General features: G+C 47.9%; 1 protein-coding gene across 1 annotated transcript in view; it reads right to left on the bottom strand.

Moving 5' to 3' along the window:
• Window positions 1-21,929, bottom strand: part of BAZ1B (bromodomain adjacent to zinc finger domain 1B) — a 260,841-nt gene that overhangs the window by 195,477 nt on the left and 43,435 nt on the right. The gene's annotated exons all lie outside the window — the stretch shown is intronic.

The raw sequence follows: 21,929 nt of genomic DNA, 5'->3' as shown, positions 1-21,929 counted from the left end.
TGGTTGGGCTTTAATAATCTGACATCATGCTATCTTCTAAATTATAAGCACCATTACTTGGTGTCTTGCAATGAAAGAACAGCAAAAAGTCTACAAGTGCTCAGTTTCAAAAATCATGTTCTCCATACAGCTTTTACATGGTAATGCTCTCCTACGGATGTAAATGTAAATGTATAGGCATTTATATAGCGCACTACTTACCCGGAGGGTCCCAAGGCGCTTCGACCGCTGCGAAACCCTTCCTGGCTTCCCTGAGAGATGGTCCCTTAATCGGTATCTCCAGGGTGAGACCAGGCATCCCCGGCGGTCTGGTGGGGCCGTTAGTGAAGATGAGGCAAGCTAATGCCCAGAGTTGCCGAGTGTGATCGCTGATCAGAGTGGGCACCGAGGCGAGAGAATTATCGAGTCCGCTGACCCTGGTCCAGAAACCTGCCGCGCCGGGAATCGAACCCTGGTCCCGGGCCGTCCTCTGCTCTCGGGTCTGCCGCCTCTAACCAGTGAGCCACACTACTTCACGGAGAAAGAAACATACTGCATACAGGTATTTGCAATCTTATTTCGGGGTCTGATTTAGGACTCAAGGTAGTATGGTGTCAAGTTCACAAGATCCAGCAGCAGTTCTTGGTTAAATACTCTGATGCGTCTGGATGCAGAGATGCTTGATGGGATGGCAACCTTGCATGCCACTCTGTAGACAAAGAATGGGGGACACATAGAAACAGGCTGCAGAAGGGGACTTGGGGACACGTCAGAGTGCTCCCAAGAGGGAGCACAGTCGAAATTTGTGGACCCAGGCCGGACGACTCTGGTGCAGAGGGTATTGGTCGCCAGGGCCCATGCATTGAAGGCACTCATAATGCTATGTCCGGACTGGAGGTGAGGACAATGCCTTCTCTCTTCACTTTTATTAACAGCAGCCAATATTAACAAAACTGGACTGTTTCCCATGAACCCTTGGGAAAACTGTAGTAAAAAAGAAAGTGTCTAATCAGGAACAGTCCCGAAGCCTCCAATCAGGGACGCTCAGGCCCAAACATAGTCTATCCTCACTGGCCTTTAACCCTCTTTCTTCACTGCTGCGCAGCCAAGGTAAGTGCCTTTCCTACTTATGCTTGATTTTGCTTCTTAAAACTAGTTATTTGCGGTTGTGTGCAGTATTGGGCGCGTGATTATGCGTGTGTGCTATCACGGCTCTGCCGCGTTCAATTATGGTATTGTTGGTAGTTTATTCGGATTGTACATGCTGCTGAATTTGCTGCTTTTCTCGGTCTTTTGTTGGGCGGCTTTGCCGCGTTCTTTCTAAGGCGCTGAAAAGTGCCAATGTTTCCATTTCAAGTCCGCGGGAGCGTTTCCGCTTCTATGCGGCTTAAGCCTGGTGAGCTCAGCTCTGACAGCCCGCCGCCAGAGGGCATTGGAGGCAATGGCGCATGTTCGAATTCTGAGGGGACTGAACGGCACACAGTTGTCCCTGCGAGCATTCCGGCCTGAGGGAAGACGCCTCTGTGGCTGTATTAGATTGTGCTGCTTCAACTGCCATTGGCTGATCGCTCCGTTTCTGCTCTGCTGCCTCAGGCATTAAGTGAATTTCTGGCAGCAGAGTCTGTACAGTTTAAAATAAAAAGCCCCTTTTGTGTCTGTATTGGTATGGCGTCCGACGCCTGTTAGGGACATACCCTGGCCGGACTAAAAAAGAGCGCTAGTTGCACCAGGTGTTTGTGCCCCAGGGCTTAGATCCTCGAATCAGCGAGAGCCTCGCACCACAAGTCAGGTTGACACCCATACCCATAAGGTAACTCCTTCAATATAGGGCATCCCAGTCTGCCACCCAGACCCCAATTAACAAGCCTCATCTATCCTCACCTTGTCCAAGATTAATGGAGATGGACTGAGGAGGACTCCTAGGGAGGGGAAAACACCTTGGCAGACCTCCCTTGGGACGATAAGTTCTATGAAGCAGTAAATGTTTCAATCTATAGAGCAGTGGGCAAAGCTATGTCGCCCCTAGAAGAGAGGTCGCCCCCACAAGACGCTATTCCCACCGACCATGTAGGGGACACGGATAGAGAGCCCAGGTTTCCAGACCGTGGCTCCCTTCCCGACCCTCCCAGGCCGCCTCTGACATGATTGAACTCAATGAGATCATCCACCCTTGCTCATTGGATTGGGCCCCAGCCAACAAAGTTGCCAGCTATGTGGCAATGCGTATTTGGAAGCCTTTAGAGAAAGAGGCCAGTAACTGCCTCCGAGCAGAATGCCCTTGTCATTCCCTGGAGGATGAAGTATACCTCACCACAGAATTTCATGAAAGACCCCCCCAAAAAAAGGGAAATGACCGGTCCTGACAAGCATGCCAGGACACACTTCTGAACATTTGTGGCCCCTCAAAAAGATCGTAGATCTGGCTGAGGAGGCCAAGACGTCTGGTTCCCTGATCTCCCCAAAGTCTTTCGGGGTAGCACAAAGCCATTGTGTTTTTGAGCAACGACAACTGTGCCCTTTCCATGGAGCGTCGTCTCTTCCTTCTGATCAAGGAAGACATTTAAAGAAATACCAAACTACAGAGAACAGAGAGGGGTTGGGTTTATATAACAAGCTATTTCTTCACATGGTGCAAATTAATGTGGATTCTGGCCTCCTTCACTTGGGTCCCCTCCTCTCCCCTCTTGTTCAGTTAAAACACTCGGGATCATGCTTAACAACCAATTAACTCTCCATTCACATATCAACTCAGTGGTTTCTTCTTGTTTCTTCACACTACGAGTTACTCGGAAAGTTGCCAGATTTTTTTCCATCTCTGCACTAAAGCTGATCCTTATGGCCATGGTCTTGTCAAAAATTGACTATGGCAACATCATCTACAATGGAGCTCCTGCTTATGCTCTGCATCGCCTGCAGTTGATACAGAACCAGGCTGCCCGCCTGGTTTTTGGCTTATCTAGGTCCCATCACTCGACCCCACTGCTTAGGAGCCTACACTGGCTCCCTATAAAACAACGAGCCAGGTTCAAGTTAGGGTGCTTGACTTTTCAAGCAAGAGCGGGCACTGCCCCTGCCTTTATCAACTCGGCAATCTCTCCCTATGTTCCCTCTAGGGACCTTCGCTCCTCTAGCCTGGCCTTACTAAATACGCCCCACTTCAAAAAGAAACGGGCAGGGGGGCAGAAGTTTGCTGTACTGGCACCCACCTTCTGGAATGACCTCCCCTTACCTTTAAGACTCTCCTCCTATATGGAGTTTCGGAGGTCACTAAAAACGCTACTATTCCAGCAGGCCTTTGGCACCTAGCTCTTTTCTTACTCTCACTCAGTGACCTCACCAGCGCCATGAAACTGATTCAGTGTACGTGCGCTTTATAAGTTTTTTTTAATTCTACATTCTAAATTCTGTGTGCCAACCACTACAAATGGGAAGACCCATACAGGTCACCTGTAAAGTGGATGGTACAGACATTACATTGGGAGGGGTGTATGCTCCGAACGTCTACCAAATGAGATTCTTTGACACCAATCAACAAAACTAGCCACCAGGGAATTGCTGGAGTTTAGATAGTTGTCTCCACTGAATTCGGGACAATAAAATACTGAGCAAAGTGCAGGCCGGTAGCTTGTTGTCTTTAATTCCTAGGGGTCAATAAGGGTTTATACCCGACAGAACACATCAGTGAATATTAGACAACTGTTTTGTATTCTTGAGTGGATTTGAGGAAGATCTATTCAAGGCTTTGATTATACCGACTAACCTAGAAAAGCTCTTCGATAACACTTAAATGGACGTTTTTGCGCTCTGCCTTTAAACATGAATATGGGCAAGTTCTGGATAATAAGGTTCCAACTGCTTTACACAAAGCCTACGGCACATGTCAAAACAGGCAGAATAATAATCGCCCGCATTTTAAATATTTAGACTGACTAAACGGGAGTGCCCTCTGTCCTCAAAGCGGTTTGCACTGGCGACAGAACTTTTTGGTGATCCAAAACTTTGAGCAGCACTCTTGTCTCCACACCAATTTTGGAAATACGTGCGCTTTCGTAACCAACACTACTAATGTGGTAGAGTCAAACGCACTAGTATTACAGCACATAGAATGGTGTCCCCGTACTTTTCAGTATTAGGGTGGGGGGCTTACTATAGCAACACGGATTTTCTGAAAGGGAAATAAGGGGTGACAATAAGAGAATTAAAGAGCAACATTGAATTCTGGAAGACTGTCAATCTCAGGAATTAGTCAAATCAAATCGCACTGTCAAAGAAGATCATGTTGCCAAGGCTGTTCTATTACTTTGTCGATTTGGCAATCTGATCAGACCCCGGTAGTTTAAAGAGCTTAAAAAACTTCTGGAATTTATCTGAGCGCATAGCGTCAGAAGGTTAACTTCACTAGATTGAAAGCACTCATAGCAGAAGGAGGACTTGGAGAAACCGATTTGGAGATGTACTATCTAGCAGCTCAAGTGAATGGTTGCCTCAATGGCTTGAGGGGTGTAGTCTTTGGGAGACAGCGAACATGTAGGGGTGATTATTACTTTACTTACTGTGGGCCTCACTCAGGGCCGGTAAACTGAACAGGTGGACCATTTACTCAAATGGAAGGATTCACAGCTGTTGGCTATAGGGAGGGGACATTTTCATAAATGGAGGAGATGGTTGAAGAACTGGGATTGCCACATGCCCAAATCCTAATTTACAGCATGGTGAGAACTAGAATTGTATCTTATCCCCCCTTGCAGGCAGGCTTTCGTGCGTACACCAGTACAATTGACCAGGTGCTCTGTTTCACATTGTTATATTGGAAGTCAGTGGTCCTGGCCAATAGTAGCATGTACGCTGCTTTTGTTGATGTAACATCAGCATTTGATCCTCGCCACAAACTATGGGCAATCCTCCAGGAGATGGGGATCCCCTCAAAGTTACACATTATTTGTGAGATTGCATGAAGAAAACTATGCTAAAATCCAATGGGGTTCCCAGGGTTTGGTTACCGGCCCATTCCCAGTAGAGAGAGGGGTACGCCAGGGTTGCGTACTTGCACCTACCTTATTCACCCTATTTATTAATGTATTGTTGACTATATGGATGCTGATTCCACTGACGCTCCAGTTCTAGCCGGCAGCAAATCATCTCAAAGACTCAGAGTGGTTTGCAGAAGGCCCTGGCCATCTTTGAGGAGTTCTGCAATGCTCGCGGTCTGGAAGTCAATGTGTCAAAGACAAAATGTATGGCTTTTAATCCCGATAGAACTTTTAAAAGTAAAATTGCAATGAATAAATCGCCCATTGGAGCAAGTAAAGGCATTTACCTATTTGGGGGTCATTATTCAAAGTGACCTAAAATGGAAGCATTAAATAGACCTGGCAACACTTATGCATCAACAACTGTCTGGTGTACTAAATAGGGAGTTTAATACCTCACTGACCAAACCAATCAGCCCGGTGCTCCAGGTTTACAACATGTAGGTGGTTAACTCTGCACTCTATGGAAGAGAGATATGGGGGTACGAAAACATTACGACCGCAGAAAACAGGTTCATGCGTAGCATTACACTGCTCCCCCAAAGGACACCAGTGTGTCCGCTACTACATGACCTAGGTAGAAGGCCTTTGGCGGAGGTGGCCAAACTGCACCCTCTACTATAGTGGTGATGGAGTGGAAGTTTGCGCCTAACGCAACAAGCTCTATGTATGAACCTCGAGTACATTTGTAATAATACTAAACCACCTTGTTCGTCATTAATATTCCACTTTTCCAGTACACGCGGGTGTCCCAGAGACTCTTGCCTATGTGTTTACTAATAGTAACACCGCTTGCATAGTCTAAAATGGCTGCTTCGCAGAAATTCAGTCTGCGCATGCGTCGGTCATACCCATGTGATGTGACGCACTCGCAGATTTGGAGGGAAAGAGTCCGCTCATGCGCATTGTAGCTGACCGGCCCGCTTGTTCTAACCATGCTCTGCGCTTGCTGATGCAGCTTCGCATTGCTGTCTATTTTTGCACTAATCATTAAACGCTATAGATATTATACAGTAAGGGGTGCAGTGTAGGAAAACATGGTGTACAGTGTGTTCTGTTTTGCTGTGATATTAATTTGTTTTTACTTACTTTTCATGTACCACGTATACATTGACCTGGGTTTGGGAGTCCGACTCCATCTTGAATCTCGTTCCGACCCTGTCACATGATGAGGGAAAAACCCACACTGCGCAGAAGCGAATCTCAGCCAGCTGGCTCCTGAAGCAAGATGCGCATGGGAAACCTACCTAGATGTAGACATTCACCTTGAGAACTTGCAACTTTGTATCAATTGATGTAGTAAACCATTGTTTCTCTATATTCCTATGCCTGGGAACCTGTACACAGGAGGGCGGGTATTAAAAATTAATATTCATTGTGGGAATACAGAATTTGGGGAGGTAAAGGTGACCTAACCATTTCTCCTGACCAATCACAAGTTGAGACCCTAATTTTGCAACATTTGTGGGTGGTCTGGGAACCCCAGAAAAGTATAACTAGCCTAGTCAGTTAGGGAGAAATTGTCCGACTTGTCCGAGTAGCAGACCTGTCACTGACCCCACGACTCTATAGGTGATTGATGCAGAGAGCTGCGGAGCCCTCTGTCTGAATTTTCCACAAACTCCAAGGGGTGGAAATAGACTTAAGTGCTGGCGAAGCACTTTGGCTGGGGATCGAGAACCCAATCGGGGTTATTGGCAGATTCCTGGCAGTGAGGGGGTAACGCAGGCGTTGCTTCCAAAGCTGTGGGGGTTGGTCGTGCCCTTTGGTGAGCCAAGTCCTGACCCAGAACCTGAGGGGTATCCTGTCCTGGTTTTCCGTGAGCTGCAACCTGCTCACCTACTGGTATCCTAATTCCTTGAGGGTCCTTGTCCTCGTCCTTCCCGAAACTGACCCGTGGCCAGGGTTAGTCTTCATTCCTGCCTAGGTAAATATTACCTGTGGGTGTCCGTCATTCTATCCCTTTCCTTCGCTCTTAATAAAGCCTCTATGCACATGATTTTTTCTCTAAACTTTCCTCTGATGCATTTGCAAACTGTTTAATTAGTATGTTCCTATTTTTCCCCTTCCCTTAGGAGATATTTGAACAGTTTTCCTCGAATTATTAATGCGTGGTGAATTTTAGAAATTGCAATAAGACTTTAGCTAGACAGAATAGGAGTAGGGATGCATTACTCTTAGGCTATATAAATTCACTGATTTGTGTGGTTTGAACTTGTCGTCCCTAGTTTAAGTCTAAATTTTACAGCTTGTTCCTTGTTACCCTCACCCTTTAGAAACTCCGTTTTCCCCTAAATGGTGTTAGCCTTGTTGCATAGCTATTTCATCTTCTTGATATTGCTTACTGATGTCCTTATCAGCATCTGTCTCATAATTCTGTCTCTTTGAAATTACTTTATATAAAAACCCTTGAAATACCTAATACTTGCTCCATAAGTTGGGACTAAAACGTTTTAACTTTCCCCTCCGCCTGTTGTAATGGTGATAAAAATGTTTTAATGGTCTCCCCTACTGAGAGCTTCAACAGTGTGTTTTCCAATGGTCGTTTTATGTAAGCTGTAAAATATTGCCTGATGGTTTTTAAAGAAAAGGTATTTTTACAATCATGCTCAATTAATTTGTTGACTGGCATGGATATATTTTACAACTAATGTGTCTTTATACTTGGCTTTTATGACAATGTTGAATAAAGCAGGTTTGAAAAAATTGTAAATGTGGGGTACCGCTGAAATATAACAACCAGCTCATGGAATAATAGAATTCCTTTTCCCAATGGAAAACAGAAGAAAACTGATATCTTGGTTTATAAATCGCTTACACACGACTAAAGCAAAAATGAAGACACTTGTATAGAGCGGGCAGTCACAGAAAGTTTGGGTGGGGGGGGGGGGGGGGGGCGGGGCGGGGGAGCACAGAGTTTATAAAAACCCAAGACAAATACATGCAATTTAGTTATTTTCATACAACATCTTACCAGTAGGCATCTATCTCTAGTGCCAGGAGGGGACACTTACCAGCGCTCATTTAATGACTTCGCCCTTTCATTATAAAGAGGTGCACGACGCAATGGAAAGTGAATGATGCACCTGCACTAGCACAATGGCAGTGCAAAGTAGCAAGCATACAATTTTGAACAAGGCAAGAGCGGGCATTAGGAAACACCCCATGGCGGAAAAATGGACCGATATACTGCCAGCATTTGAACACCTCCAGCAAGACTCAGAGATTCAATTTAACTTGGGACTAGCAGTAAACTAAATAGTTTTCAACCATAAATCAACAGATCGCAGTGCAGCTAGTGTTTATTACCAGTGTCATACAAAAGAAATACACCCGCTATAGGAAGAGAATTTTAAGTTAAAGTTTAATGTTATAGCACTGTTTGCGTGTGGTGAGGCTGTACACATACATACATATACGAAAAAAAAAACTGATGTAGCCAGCTCCCCATAAAAAGAATTAAACAATTGCAGATTAAAGCATAACCAATGTGTTGATGTGTATGCTTGTTATTGTACAATGTTATTGCTTTTCCATCTATTTACAAGGAACTGCTCATGAAGAAAATGTAATAGATAAATAAAAACAAAAAAACACGCCCATTGCTCCCATAACTATACCAGTCTTTAGCTAACCAGAGGGACACCTACTGAACTACCTCGAGACACCGACCAATCAGGCTAGTTTCTTGATCACTTCCAGTGAACTCCAAAAGTGAACATCCCCACTGAACAGTCAAGTCAAAGTATCACATAAAAACAAAGATAATCAGTTTAACTGCTACTAATCGCAACCACCTTTGTTATTAAAGTGGGCCTCATCAACACTGCTCCTACGCCACAAAAAAAAAGACGAGAACAGGTCTGATTAGCCTGAATGATGTCTAGAATCTCAGTCTAACTGAAATATCCATCACAAACAACTCTGTAGTAATACTCTAACAAGTTGAAAATCATTCACAGAAACAAAATGAATAAAGAGTGGAGAAGGAGGTAGCAGCCTCATTCAGACTTCAGAATTCACCTTCACACAAATAAACACAGCTGCTCAGTGTACTACTGACAAAGTGGACAGTCTGTTACCAATGCCAAGATGCAATGCTAGCTTCTTACATAGTTCCTGAAAGAAAAGAAAAAAACTATTCGCCACATTTGGCTAGGAAAATTATAATTTAAGACTAACCAGTAGGTAGGAAAAATCAATTATCAAAAACAAATTATCAAAAACAGTCACAATACCATACAAAACAGGTTAGCTTTGGACCTGGACCAAATGCTGAATGGGCCAAGACACTAGTGCTGTGGGATCACATTTGGTATGATCCATACAATACAAGCAATAGAACTGAAAATACAGTGGGGTAAGATGGCCGCTACAGCGCTGTAGAGTGAAGTCGCACATCACTAGGGGCAAGATGGCCGCTACAGCGCTGTAGAGTGAAGTCGCACATCACTCTCTCTCCTGCCTAGAAACTGAGATGGCGGTAGTTGGAGGAAATACTGGAGGAGCATAATCAGAGCTCTTACCATACCCACCGAGATGTCGCAACGCAACAAGCAGGATAAAGAGAAGGAGAAGCCGCCGACCACAGCCGGGACGATTAAAGGTCCGGCAGTGCGCGACGACCCATGCTCAGGAGCAACACCAAAAGTACCAATTGGAAGCAAAAAACAGATGCCTGCTGCCAGTTTATCCACAAAGGCTCAACAAAGAAAAGCTGAGAGAACCGAAAAGAAGCCGGAGACAAGACTCTCCACAGCTGGTCTAGCCAAACCACAGAAAGAAATACCGCTGGACGTGGAGGCAAACAGATCACATCTGGTGCACCCCCCCCCCCAAAAAGATGCAACCATGAGGCAACCTACCTTGACAGAGTCCTTTGCCACTAAACGGCAGCAGTCATCGCCCAGCCGCGCTGATCGCGGAACCGGAGAAAGCCGTCCGAGGACGCAAGCATTACAGTTGCCGGGCAACCGGCAGAGACAACTGAAGACACCACGCATCTCGCGGGGAGCGCCGGCCTCAAAGGAAATGGGAGGTCTGTACCCACGGTGAGTGGGGAAACAACGGGGATGGCTGAGGAGTCTTTGGGGGCACTCAAAAGGCAGAATACACAAATGTTAGATGCCTTATTGTCAGTGGAAGCGGGGCTTAATACTGACATTAACCAAACTCAAAAAACCAAATGGGGAAGCTTGTTAAGCTTGTTAAGCTTAGACTCATAGCAGGAGCGGGCTGGGAGGCAACAGAGGGGGGTCGCCAGAGTTTTTTTCGGTTAATGAAGGGACAGACTACCGATATAAGTGAACATGAGGGGGAAAGCTCGACGGATGTTATTACTGGCTCAGACACCAGTAGATGCTCCAGGGACATAAATACGCAAAAGAGAAAGTGGGAGCAAGAAGAAACGGAGGAGGGTCTATGAGCAGTATGAACAAAAAGTTGTCATGGGACTATTCAGCCACCTCAGGGACTTACCAAGAAAGTGGTCAAGGAGAGGGGGCTAATGGCGGGCCAGCACTAACGACTACTCCCCAGAATGTAACAATGGAGATGATGTTTGTCACGCTTAAACAGATGCAGTCGCAGGCCAGGGTGGAAAGTCGGAGAGCAAGACGTGATACGAAAAAGATTCAGGCATCACTCAGAAAATTAAACAGAAAATATGAAGAGGTCGAGGAGAGGGTCACACAGGTGGAAGAGCGAACGGGGAGGATGGAAGACAAGGTAAATTCAAATAACTTTATTTCGAATCCACAAAGGAATCATGAAAGTATACACTGATATAAAATACATACATTATCATAAAAATCCACAATACATATTTGCCTATTTAGGATTTACAATACATTAAAAGTAACCTCAAATATTTTCCCACTCCGAGGTTGAGACAGTATCAGAGGAGTTCATATATAGTCATAGGAGTTCATGTTTAGTCTTTTGTTACATGTCCAGATGATTCCCATATATATATATAAAAGAACATAATACATTTTATGAGTCCTGCCATATGGGATATGGTATCGGAAGAGGAGTTAAACACGGGATTTTGGGGTCGAAATCGTGTAAGTCCCATGTGGATATTGGGCTGTCTCTTACTTGAGACGGCCAGGTTTTCAAGTAAGGGACAATATTTCTGTCTCTAAATCTCACAAGCACCAAATCCCCAGCAACATCTTTGGGAAGGGAACCCAACCAGGCCACCCTTCTGACACTCCTTATTGCTCCATATAAATTACGAGGCAGTGGCCTATTTTTTGACAGCCAGAATTTCGTTTTATTAGCTAAGACGTGTTGACTCAATTTTTCCAAGTGGGAGGGCAGGTACACCCGCAAGGATGCACACGTACGGGGCCGCTTCCGGTGGTAAATGAATAGAATTAGCTTTATTGTGGGCTACTTTCAGTGCGGTTAACTGGGGAAGAGAAACTTTAGCGGGGTATTTAGGTGTTTTTTGCCCTGCTGCACTAGGGGCAGTGGGTAGAGTTTGACGCCTTTTATCCTGCACAAGTGGTTTAGGGCCTAGGTGAGTAGGAGGTGACTTAGGGCCGTTAGGTGTGTCACTACTTTTGCCAGCCAACGAGTTTCACTTGATGGCTTTCTCTAATCCAGTGAGCCTATCCCCTAACATGGTAATTTTATCTAACAACGGAGCTATCATAGAGCTAACCAATTTCTCGATAAGGGGTAATATGTGCAAGAGGGGAGGAGATGATATGGCCTCTGGATACTCAACAATCGGTGGAATCATTAATGGTTTAACAGTGGAAGGGCTTGGGTGCGTTTTCTGGGATTTGGAATTGTTTCCACCTTGATTAACCCCGTTATACTTCCTTTTCAGAGATGGAACCTGGGGGGGGTTCACTACTTTTAGTGTTCGGGCTGCAGGTTTGGATAGAAGATATGGGGGAATCTAGGGGTGTAGCCTTGTCTGGAAGGGTGCTATCGTTTTTGGGCGGAGGGGGAGTTTCCAATGCAGCATAGTTGGATTTACATAAAAAGTTTAAGTCGTCGAGCAGGGATGACATTTGGCCAATACCTGCAACGCCAATTGAATGGTCCCCCTTGGAGGTCATGGTAATAAAGGGATATAAAAAGACGATAAAAAAGAAAGTCCACCAATATGGAGACAGATAGTTTATAGGGGGTCTTTACCTTCTTTGTAGTTGGCCTACAGTGCGACAGCCAAAGGGGGTGACCCGTCCCGTCCTTATCTGGCCTTTGAGGGTTGTAGAGGGCTTGCCCTTTGCCCGGGCTTCGTCCTGCGCGCGTCCCGCGGGATTAGGAGGGAGATTTAAGGACTGCAGGCGGGAGGGGGGCGGGAACGCCGAGGGAAGAGCAGCAGCTGGGGGGCAGAGAGCCTGCTGGTCCTCACAGTCCCTCGGTGTCTGCAGCACTCCAGGTCCTTGCCCCTAAGCACGCCCCACACAGAGTCACGAGCGCTAACAAAGCACAGGAGATCCCACGTCGTCCTTCCCTGGGACCAAAACACCTGTTAGCGGCAACCCAAAAGTCACACAAAACCACTTTAAGGCAGGCCCCTCAATTTAAACAGACAATAACCAAAACCGGAGCACAGTGGTGATCCTCCTACACCAATATTAACTGTCCAAAGGTCGCTAAACCACCAACTACCCGCGGCACTTTCCAGCCCCAATAGCAGTACCTGTAGGTCGCTTGCAGAATTGTCCCACACTGTACTGTACTGCCAAAATTAGAGGAGTTTCTGGCGTTTGCCAAAATTTCCCATTGAGTGAGTCCCCCGCTGGTATCGCCTTCTACTCACCAAACACATGCAAGAGAGTGCATACCGCTCCAATCTCCTGCCCCCACAGCGATATTGAGCTGTTGCTTCGGCGTTAATTCCCCTCAATTGCAATAGCCAGGTGCAGGTAAACCCAGCTGAAAGAGTTCCGTCTTCAGAGGCATTTTTCCATCCGAATAAACTTTTGCTAAATCTTTACAGCCAGCGTCGATCCCAGCATCAAGAGCTACATTCAAATTGCTCTCAGGCGCAGTAGCCTCAGGTGTGCTTGCGCAGCCGGCATGAATTCATCCACCGAAGCACCACTCCCCGCGTTAGATCCGCGGCTCCAATGCGGCGTTTCGAGCGGTCAGCGTACTCCACGATCTACTCCCGCTTCTACCGTATGCCTCTTCTCCACTTCTCCACTGGCATCCAAGTAAATCCTGCCCAAAAGCAAAGCAGCCGCAGGTCGGGCCGTTCTGCAGGCACACACGGCTTACAACTACAGGTGAGCCGAGTCGAGGAGCTCCTCACACTCATCTCAGGAGGCACTCACCTCTCACACCAGGAGACGAGGTAACGGACTGGCAGGTCTTTAAAAACGAGCAAGGTAAGATAGTGGAAGATCTCCAATGGAAGATTGAAGATTTTGAAAACCGTCAAAGGCGGAAAAATGTGAGACTCCTGGGTCTAGAAGAAGGGGTGGAGGGGCAAGATCCGAGAGGGTATGTCATCAAACTTTTGAAGGGGACCTTCCCGGAGTCCCAGTGGCAGTCGGAAGTCCAAAGAGCCCATAGATTTCCACTAACAATAAAGAAAAACCGAGGGAGTCAACAGAACGCATTACCTAGGGCAATGCTTGTGTTTCTAGGGAATTTCCTTGCAAGACAAGAGATCATGGATAGAGCCAGGCCAGACTCTAGGAAAACATATGATGGAGTTACATTCTTTGCCAGGCCCGACTTCTGTCACATTACAGTTAAGAGAAGATGGAAGCTAAGGCAACTGTTCTCCCCTTTCCAGAAACAAGGTGCAGAGGCATACTTACTGTATCCAGCAAGATTAAAGATAATCAATAAGGGGCAGACCAGGATGTTTTTTTCGGAAATCAAAGCAGGGGAATTTCTTGTAGAGCTTACTGAGCAGCATAGGGGGAGGGATAACAGAGGAAGAAGCCCACCTAAAACACCATAGGATACTTATATATAGATAGACTACCATTTCAAGATGACTGGATAAGATAGTAGGCAAGGGTAGGAGAGAGAGGCGACACTACAGCCTATAGAGGCTACACATAGGTCACAATTGACCTATTTGCCTGTAGTAAGGGGGGTGAGAACTCCGGGGGGGGGGAAGAAGAGAGAGTGGGGACAGGGGGGCCAGGGGGGGAGAAGGAAGCATGTTTGGCAAATACAGCACTTGAAGAGGAATTACACAGACACAAGGTTTTTGGGGAAAGAGCACTGTTTGCAGGGGGTGATGAAAAGACTGATTGGAATAACAGGAAGGAAAGGCATAATAATCTAAGATGGCAATAAGGATCGCCTCTATAAATATCTGTGGATTAAATGATGGGGGAAAAGACAGAAAGTGTCTGCTATGTTAAGAATGCTGAAATAGGACAAAGTATGTCTCCAGGAGACGCATATAGAGGGAAACAACAAATATCTGATAAAATGGGCTTTGAGGTACTAGCCTATACCAGACAAGAAACTAAGACGAGGGGGGTGGCCATATTAGCCAAACAAGCATTTACAATGCAATGGTTTCGCCTTTGTTAAAGTTAGAGCTATTGGCATTGCTCTTGACATTTTTATTTATGTTTTTTTAACATAAATAAATGGCATTGTCATTTACAATGCCACTAGCTTTATCTCTCGCAAATGACACACAGAGCCCCCCACACACACACAGCCACACAAAGCTCCCCACACACACAGCCGCACAAAGCTCCCCACACACACAGCCGCACAAAGCTCCCCACACACACAGCCGCACAAAGCTCCCCACACACACAGCCACACAAAGCTCCCCACACACAGCCACATAAAGCTCCCCACACACACAGCCACACAAAGCTCCCCACACACACAGCCACACAAAGCTCCCCACACACACAGCCACACAAAGCTCCCCACACACACAGCCACATAAAGCTCCCCACACACACAGCCACACAAAGCTCCCCACACACACAGCCGCACAAAGCTCACACTGTGGGCAGCATCTCCAGAAATCACAGAAACATTTGTAATGACCGGTAAATAAGCCGGCCCTACCAAAAGAAGCAGCATATAGACATGTACACACGCATACATACAGAAAGACAACTTGCCCAACTTAATGGTGCATTTAATACACTGCTCCGCCACTCCCAAAAAATATTTAACGTTTGTCAATTCTGCCTACACTACAAGGGAGACTCGCCCTTTCACCTTCTTTGATCTGTAAATTAATGATCACCTATTTGGGTACAAGTAACAGCTGACATTTGCAGCGTTTTGGAAACGCCTGAAGGGAGGTAAAAACAGTGTAGAGAAAACCCAAGATATTTGTAAAGATGGCAATTCTGTGCCTGCCCATGGAAAGCACAAACTACTTCCTTGGGAGCAAGGGTATGTTCGTTTCAAGGAAGAAATGCCACTCAGAACACCAAGAACCCATGCCCGGGTGTCATTTGGCGGCCTGATGCATCCTGGGAGCTGTAGTCATCCACCTAGACAACGGATTGTTGCAAGGTAGCAGATGCCGGTTGGTCGGGTATCGGAACAGGCAAGGCATCCAGTAACAATTTATTGTGATTCCGATCTCTCTTTCGATACCCACGCCACGACCGTAGCAGGTAAATGCTTCGGCATCATAAAGTCCCTGAGAAAGTTCTTTGACTTCCTCCCGCTCGACTCCAGAAAGACCATCGCGGTAGCCCTCATCCTCTCTCGAGTGGACTACTGTAACGGCCTCCTGGCAGGGACCAAAAAGTCCACCCGGTTGAAACTTCAAAGCGTCCTGCACACTGCTGCGCGCCTTGTCCTTAAACTCCCACGCAAATCCTCAATCTCCTCTGCTCTGAAAGCCTTACATTGGCTCCCCTTGCATAAAAGAATACTTTTTAAAATTCTCATTGTAGCTTTCCGAGCCTTCAACAAATCCGGTCCTGCATATCTGTCAAGCCGCTTTCCCCACTACACACCAGGCCGCTCCCTTAGATCCTCGCAAGAAAACCTCATGACCCCCTCCAAATTCAATCTGAAGTCCAAAGGCGGTAAAACACTTAGTACCCTGGCTATCAGAGCCTGGAACAGCATGCCAAGGCATCTCAGACTTCAGACGCTTGAAAAGCCGTTTAGGAAACACCTCAAAACGTGGATTTTTAATCTCTCTGATGACTGGACTAAAGCAGCCATCTAGCCCCCCACTACCTTCCTTGTGACTTGGTCTTTTGGTTTGTCAGCGCCATGATGCTCCCTCCGGAGCGAACGTTCGCGCTCTATAAATACCCATCCAAATATCCAAATTAGTGAAACTGGTACCCCCAAAAAAATAGGGCCCGATTCACAGAATGAACTTAAGACTCAATCCTAAACTTACTACTATTTTGGCATTCACAGAATGAATTTACTACTTTTGGTATTCACAGAAGTTAGGATTTTGTCTTAAGTCTGTCTTAAGTCTGTCTTAAGTCTGTCTCAAGACAAACTTAAGACAAAATCCTAACTTCTGTGAATACCAAAAGTAGTAAATTCATTCTGTGAATGCCAAAATAGTAGTAAGTTTAGGATTGAGTCTTAAGTTCATTCTGTGAATCGGGCCCATTGTGTGCATCTTACACTACACCCTGACGTCCATAATGATTCATTCAAATCAAACCGTTTTTTATACAGCAACTACCCCCCCGCCCCCCAAGAGCCGAATTATTTTGTTTGTTAGAAGCCCCTTGCACCCCCGGAAATCTTCTCACCCCTACAAAAACGAACCTCTGAAGGTAAGGAGTATTACAGCTTCTGAGCAGAGCGTACAAAACAGGTCTCTGAAAGAGTCATTTATCCTGCTTCACCTGGAGGCATCTCGACGCGTGGGAAGGGGGCGGGGCACACGAGCACTGCACGCCGTCTGAAGGGACTTTCTTTAATGGTTGCTTATTACTCTGCGCAGCACACATGCGCCCGCAACAATTAGTGAAACTGGTACCCCCAAAAAAATAGTGGGAGTAAAAGATCTTGGAGCAGGGGCGTAGCTTCCTTTGGTGCAGCAGGTGCAGTGGCACCGGGGCCCTGCCCAGAGCGGGCACTTAACCCTGTTTTTTACTGTATTTTATAATTCAAACAGCAGCCGGGGGGCATTATTTTCCTTGCCTTGGGGTCCATGACACACTGGCTCGGCTACTGGGTGGAGTCTACCCTTTTACATTAGGTGGGCACGCGCTCTTCGTTTTGTTCACTGGTGGAGGATTCTTTTTCCCACACAGTTGCACTTTTCACCAGACACCTGTCCGTGGTTAACGTTTAACAACATATACAGCTTGCTTCTTTATTTCACGTGCCAGAACATGCTTATGGCTCCGTGGCACTATGAACAACGGTTATGACTACTGCCCAAATCACTGAGCCTATCCCTGGTGAGGATGAAAGGCTGAGCTGAGCTCACCATGGCTAATATCTGTGACCTGCCACTCGGCAGCCGGCACGCCAACCCACCGCGCTGCCTCATTTCTCTAGTCGGTCAATACTGGGTTCTCCAAAGATCACAGGTCACCTGTAGCGTCGCTTTTGTTCCGTTTGTCTAATACGGGGCATCCCTGGGGGAAAAATGGGAAGGACAATTTACCACTGGTTTCAGCTGCAGCATCTATATGTACATTTGACCATATATGCCTGTGCTGCTCGAATTAAAACCCCGACAGACACCACCATGTGCCACAAACAAACTCCAGGGTACGACTGGGACTCCTCCATAGTAGTCGAGGGCTTGCCCCCAATCACCCTAAAGCCAGGAAGCAACTGGGTCCTATGGAATCCATATGTAACTGGTCGACTAGAAGTTCTTTTTGCAGTTTTTATGTAGCGCAAACTCGACTAGAAGGTATTGTAGCTCTTTATATGAGCACTAGTTACGTTACAAAAAAGATACACATATATAGGGATGGGGCGATTAAGTGATTTGCCCAGGATCACAGGATGTGGAGCCGACGCCGAGACTCGAACTTGGTTTCCCAGGTCCAAAGTGGCAGCTCTGGCCGTTATGCCACATCCTCCTGTTTCCAACCGCAAAGGGCACCCGAGATATCAAGCATTGGAATGTCCGCATTTCCTGTGGTGGTCTGATTCTAGGGGGCTTGGAAGACAACGCCGAGTACCACTACACCAGAAGGCACCAATTCAGGTATTCAAGACGTGCCTCTATCACTACCCACGACTGCCCCTCGTCTGCCAAAAGCGCCTAGAGGCGGACCAAGGCTAGTGGTTCATGAATCAATTTAATTCCACGACCATACGGATTCCACGACCATACGGTTCGACGTGGCAACGCATTAAAGCTCTCTTTTAGCTGGTCGTGCGCAAGTTGGTCTGGAAATGCACTGTTCAAATTTTGATTTTTTTCCACGATTTAAGGGACCTTGCAACGCTCCAGCAGGTGCATTAACCCACCAAGCCGCCGAGTTTGTTCTGTTGGTATGAAAGGAGTGGTCGGCCAGCTTTTGCACATTTCCACATAAAACGTATCACCCCCTGCACCCAGCGACTGCTTCCTTACCTACATTTATTTAGTATCCCAAAGCGCCCAAAAGGTGCAGTCACAACGCATGTGGGCGCTTTACATAAACTACATACATCAACGAATAAACATGCGAATCTCTATAGTGACTGGGTCAACGCATTGGGCCAAGTAGTTGCTTTATTGGCCCGACACAAGCTGTCTGGAAAGTTGATGCCGCTACAATCTCAGTTTCAAAAGACGCCTTCACGACGCTAGGTTTGTATCCAAATACGTGCGCGTGTTTTTCTGTGCCTTCAGCTGTTGGCCCAAAGGGTATATTAGACCGTACTGGAATAAAAGGTACCCACCAGCTGTGTACAGCAAACCTCATTTTTTTACCCCAAATGTGCCTTTGAAAGTACCTTGTGACTTTGCTCTTGAACATAAGCGCCTGCAGTGTTTCAAGGCGCACCCAAGCTGACGTACGAGACGTTTTGGCACTGAAGACAGAATGACTTACATTTTTCAAACTTTGCAACAATCACAGTAAAGCACTGTGATGTACCGGAGTGCGACAGGTGCACTGCACTTCTATTGAGTGTCTTGTGACAGGTGCCCAGAATTCTCTGTAAAGTACATTGCGGATGCGGGAGGGTCATTCAGTGAGGGTGAAAAGAGACCATGATAGAGGGGGCGGAGGGCTAAGGGCACCCAAGACACCTGCTGGGAAGAGAGACACCCAATCAGGAAAATGCAGCAAAGCGGGTTAGGTGCAAGGTGAATAGGGGTGAGGGGGGCATTATATCACATTCATGAGAAGGGGCGAGGGCGCCCCTTTACTTGTGCAGCAGTGGCACCGGGGCCCGGGGGGGGGGGGGCCTTGAGAGGGCCCCGCTTCACTCCAGCTGGGGGAGGCGGGACATTTCATGTCCTTGCACCCTTGCTGGATGGGTAGGGGACGGCTGATGGGTGAGCCCGGGTCAGAAATAGAAATTAATCTATACTGCGAGAGCGAACGGTCAACGGGGAGAGGCATTTAAAGAAGCAAGTTGTTGGGTGAAAGGGACGGGCAGTTCAAAGAGAGAGCACGGCCCAACGAGGGAAGAAGGTGCTGTGACGGGAAAAAGGGGGAGCCACCGGGACTGGCAAGAATGGGGTATAGAAAGGCGAGCAGAGACTTGTAAGAGGGGGCGCTGATATAGAGGAAGGAGGGTAGGGACTGGTATTGGAGAGGGCGCAGGCGGCTGAAAAGATAAGCAGATCATAGTGAGGGGGAGGGAGGCGAATGAGTATGAGAGAGAGGGGACGAGTGCGCGGAGAGAGGACAGGCTGCCGAAAGCAAAGCGCGACCCAGCTAGAGGAGCAGGAGACAGATGGGCGAAAAAAGAGAGAGAGGGGACCAACGAGGGAGAGGGGACCAGCTGAAGATGAAGAGAGGAGGGACAAACGATGGTCGGAGATTAAGGACCGATGTGAAGTAGTGCAGGCACTGGTGAGCGCGAGGGAGCGGGGACAGACGGACAAAACGGACAGGAGGGTCGAATTTGGGGGTAGGACGGCGAGAGCAGACTGGCGAATGGAGAACTACAAGCAGAGATGGGAGGGAGGCCCAATGATGAAAAGCGGAGCCCGGACTAGGGGGAGAGGCGGGTGAAACGGTAAGCAGAGGACCAGTGAGTGGAGCGGGGACGGCCTGCTGAAAGAAGGGCAGGAGGCAGCGTGGGAGCGGGGACAAACGGGTGAAATGCAGAGCGGATATCAACGAGGGAGAGGCAGGACAGAGGGATGCTAGTGAAAGCAGGGGGTCGGGGCGTCGAATGGCGAATGGATACAAAATACCAGCGCGGGGAGAGTGGCGGACGGTTCACGGGAGCTAGTGAGCAGGACAGGATGGGGTGAAGAGGAGAGCGGGGAGAGTAGATAGGCGGATGAAAGGGGGAGCGAAAAGGGAACACGCATTAGAGAGTAGACTGACTGGGGACAGACTGGTTAAGAGATCAGGGGCTAGTGAGGGACAGGCGGGAGGCAGAGCGGGGGTGTGTGAGCGGAGAGTGGTCGGGTGGTGAAAGGAGAGGACGAAGTAGCAGAGCAGTTGATTGAAAGATCACGGACTAATAAGAGGTAGAGGCATCTCGACGCGTGGGAAGGAGGCGGGGCAGTCGAGCACCGCACGCCGAAACAGTTGCATTCTCCTCCAAATGCACACGCCCTCCCTTCTTCACCTGCTGTTTGTCCGCCAGTACCTCCTCGGCTCGCTCCTCCACCTCCTGCAGGAAACGCAACACAAGGTCGGGTTCCCTTGCTTGAGCCAGCGCCATCCTACCTGGAGCTTTTGAGCTTCAGATGTGAAATCTGTGACAAGCCCAATCACCTGTCAAGAGAAGCCGACAACAAACCGGACTGCTCCCAGGAGGAGGCGGCGGGGGCGCTTGCGGTGTCCTTCACGTTTCACACAAACTAAGCACCGCTTTACGGGGAGGGGGGACGGCGGGAGGGGGGACACGGAGGAACACACGGAGAGCGGGAGGGGGGAGAGCGGGAGGGGGGAGAGCGGGAGGGGGGACGGCGGGAGGAGTTCCCTCCGACCCGAGTTAAAAAATGAACACAGGGGGGGGGGGCGGGAGAGGACGAGGGGGGCGGGCGGGAGAGGACGAGGGGGGCGGGAAAGGACACGGACGTCGGGAGGGAGGCGGGAAACGTGGGGACAGCGGGAGGAGGGACACAAGGCAGGACAGCAGCAAGCACGGCCCGGCCGGACCAGACTCGGGGGCGTTCCCGGCGTCGCGTGACGTCGCCAAAGCCAAAGAATCTCGGGAACGCCCCCGTCTGGTCCGGCATTGATGGACAGGCCCCTCGTCCAATGGCTAGGCTCCATTTATGGAGCTAGCAAATGGGACGGGGGGGCGTGTTCCAGAGTGCTTACTGTACTCAATAGATTTCTCTGGAGGAGGAGCCTAACGGCTCCGCCCCCCAGCGAAACCTAAAAAGGGGCCTTCAAGGCAAAGAAGAAAAAAAGGAGGATCAGTGGGGGAGATGGGTTATGATTGAGGGAGAAACAACGGCAGGATGTTGTACTATTGTTTCGGTATATGGCTCCACTGATGACGACCCCGAGGTCTTTGAATTTTTAGATCACGAGTTATCGTTGTGGCCCGAACCGATCATTTGTTGCGGGGATTTTAATGTTAATGGTTTAATGGGATTGGGCTCAGGTTTGACGGGAAGGGGGATATATGGGGGGAGGAAGAGGAAAGTTTGTAAAGCGGTATGTAATCTTGCGTATCACAATGCTTTAGTTGATGTTTGGGCTCAGAAACACCACAAGGGACGGGGAGCACTTATTCGGCACCACAGATTGGTGGCTAGATTAGACTATTTTTGGATATCCAATTCTTTGGTCGGTGATAGTCAACTGGAGAGGCTCCCTAGGATATTATCTGACCACAATCCGCTTCTGTTAACTCTCCCGCAGGACACTG

This window comes from Lissotriton vulgaris, chromosome 2_1 (genome assembly GCF_964263255.1).
Source record: "Lissotriton vulgaris chromosome 2_1, aLisVul1.2, whole genome shotgun sequence".
Taxonomy (NCBI): Eukaryota; Metazoa; Chordata; class Amphibia; order Caudata; family Salamandridae; genus Lissotriton; species Lissotriton vulgaris.
Note: the sequence above shows the minus strand (reverse complement) of the source record. Positions and strands in the feature narration are given on the sequence as shown.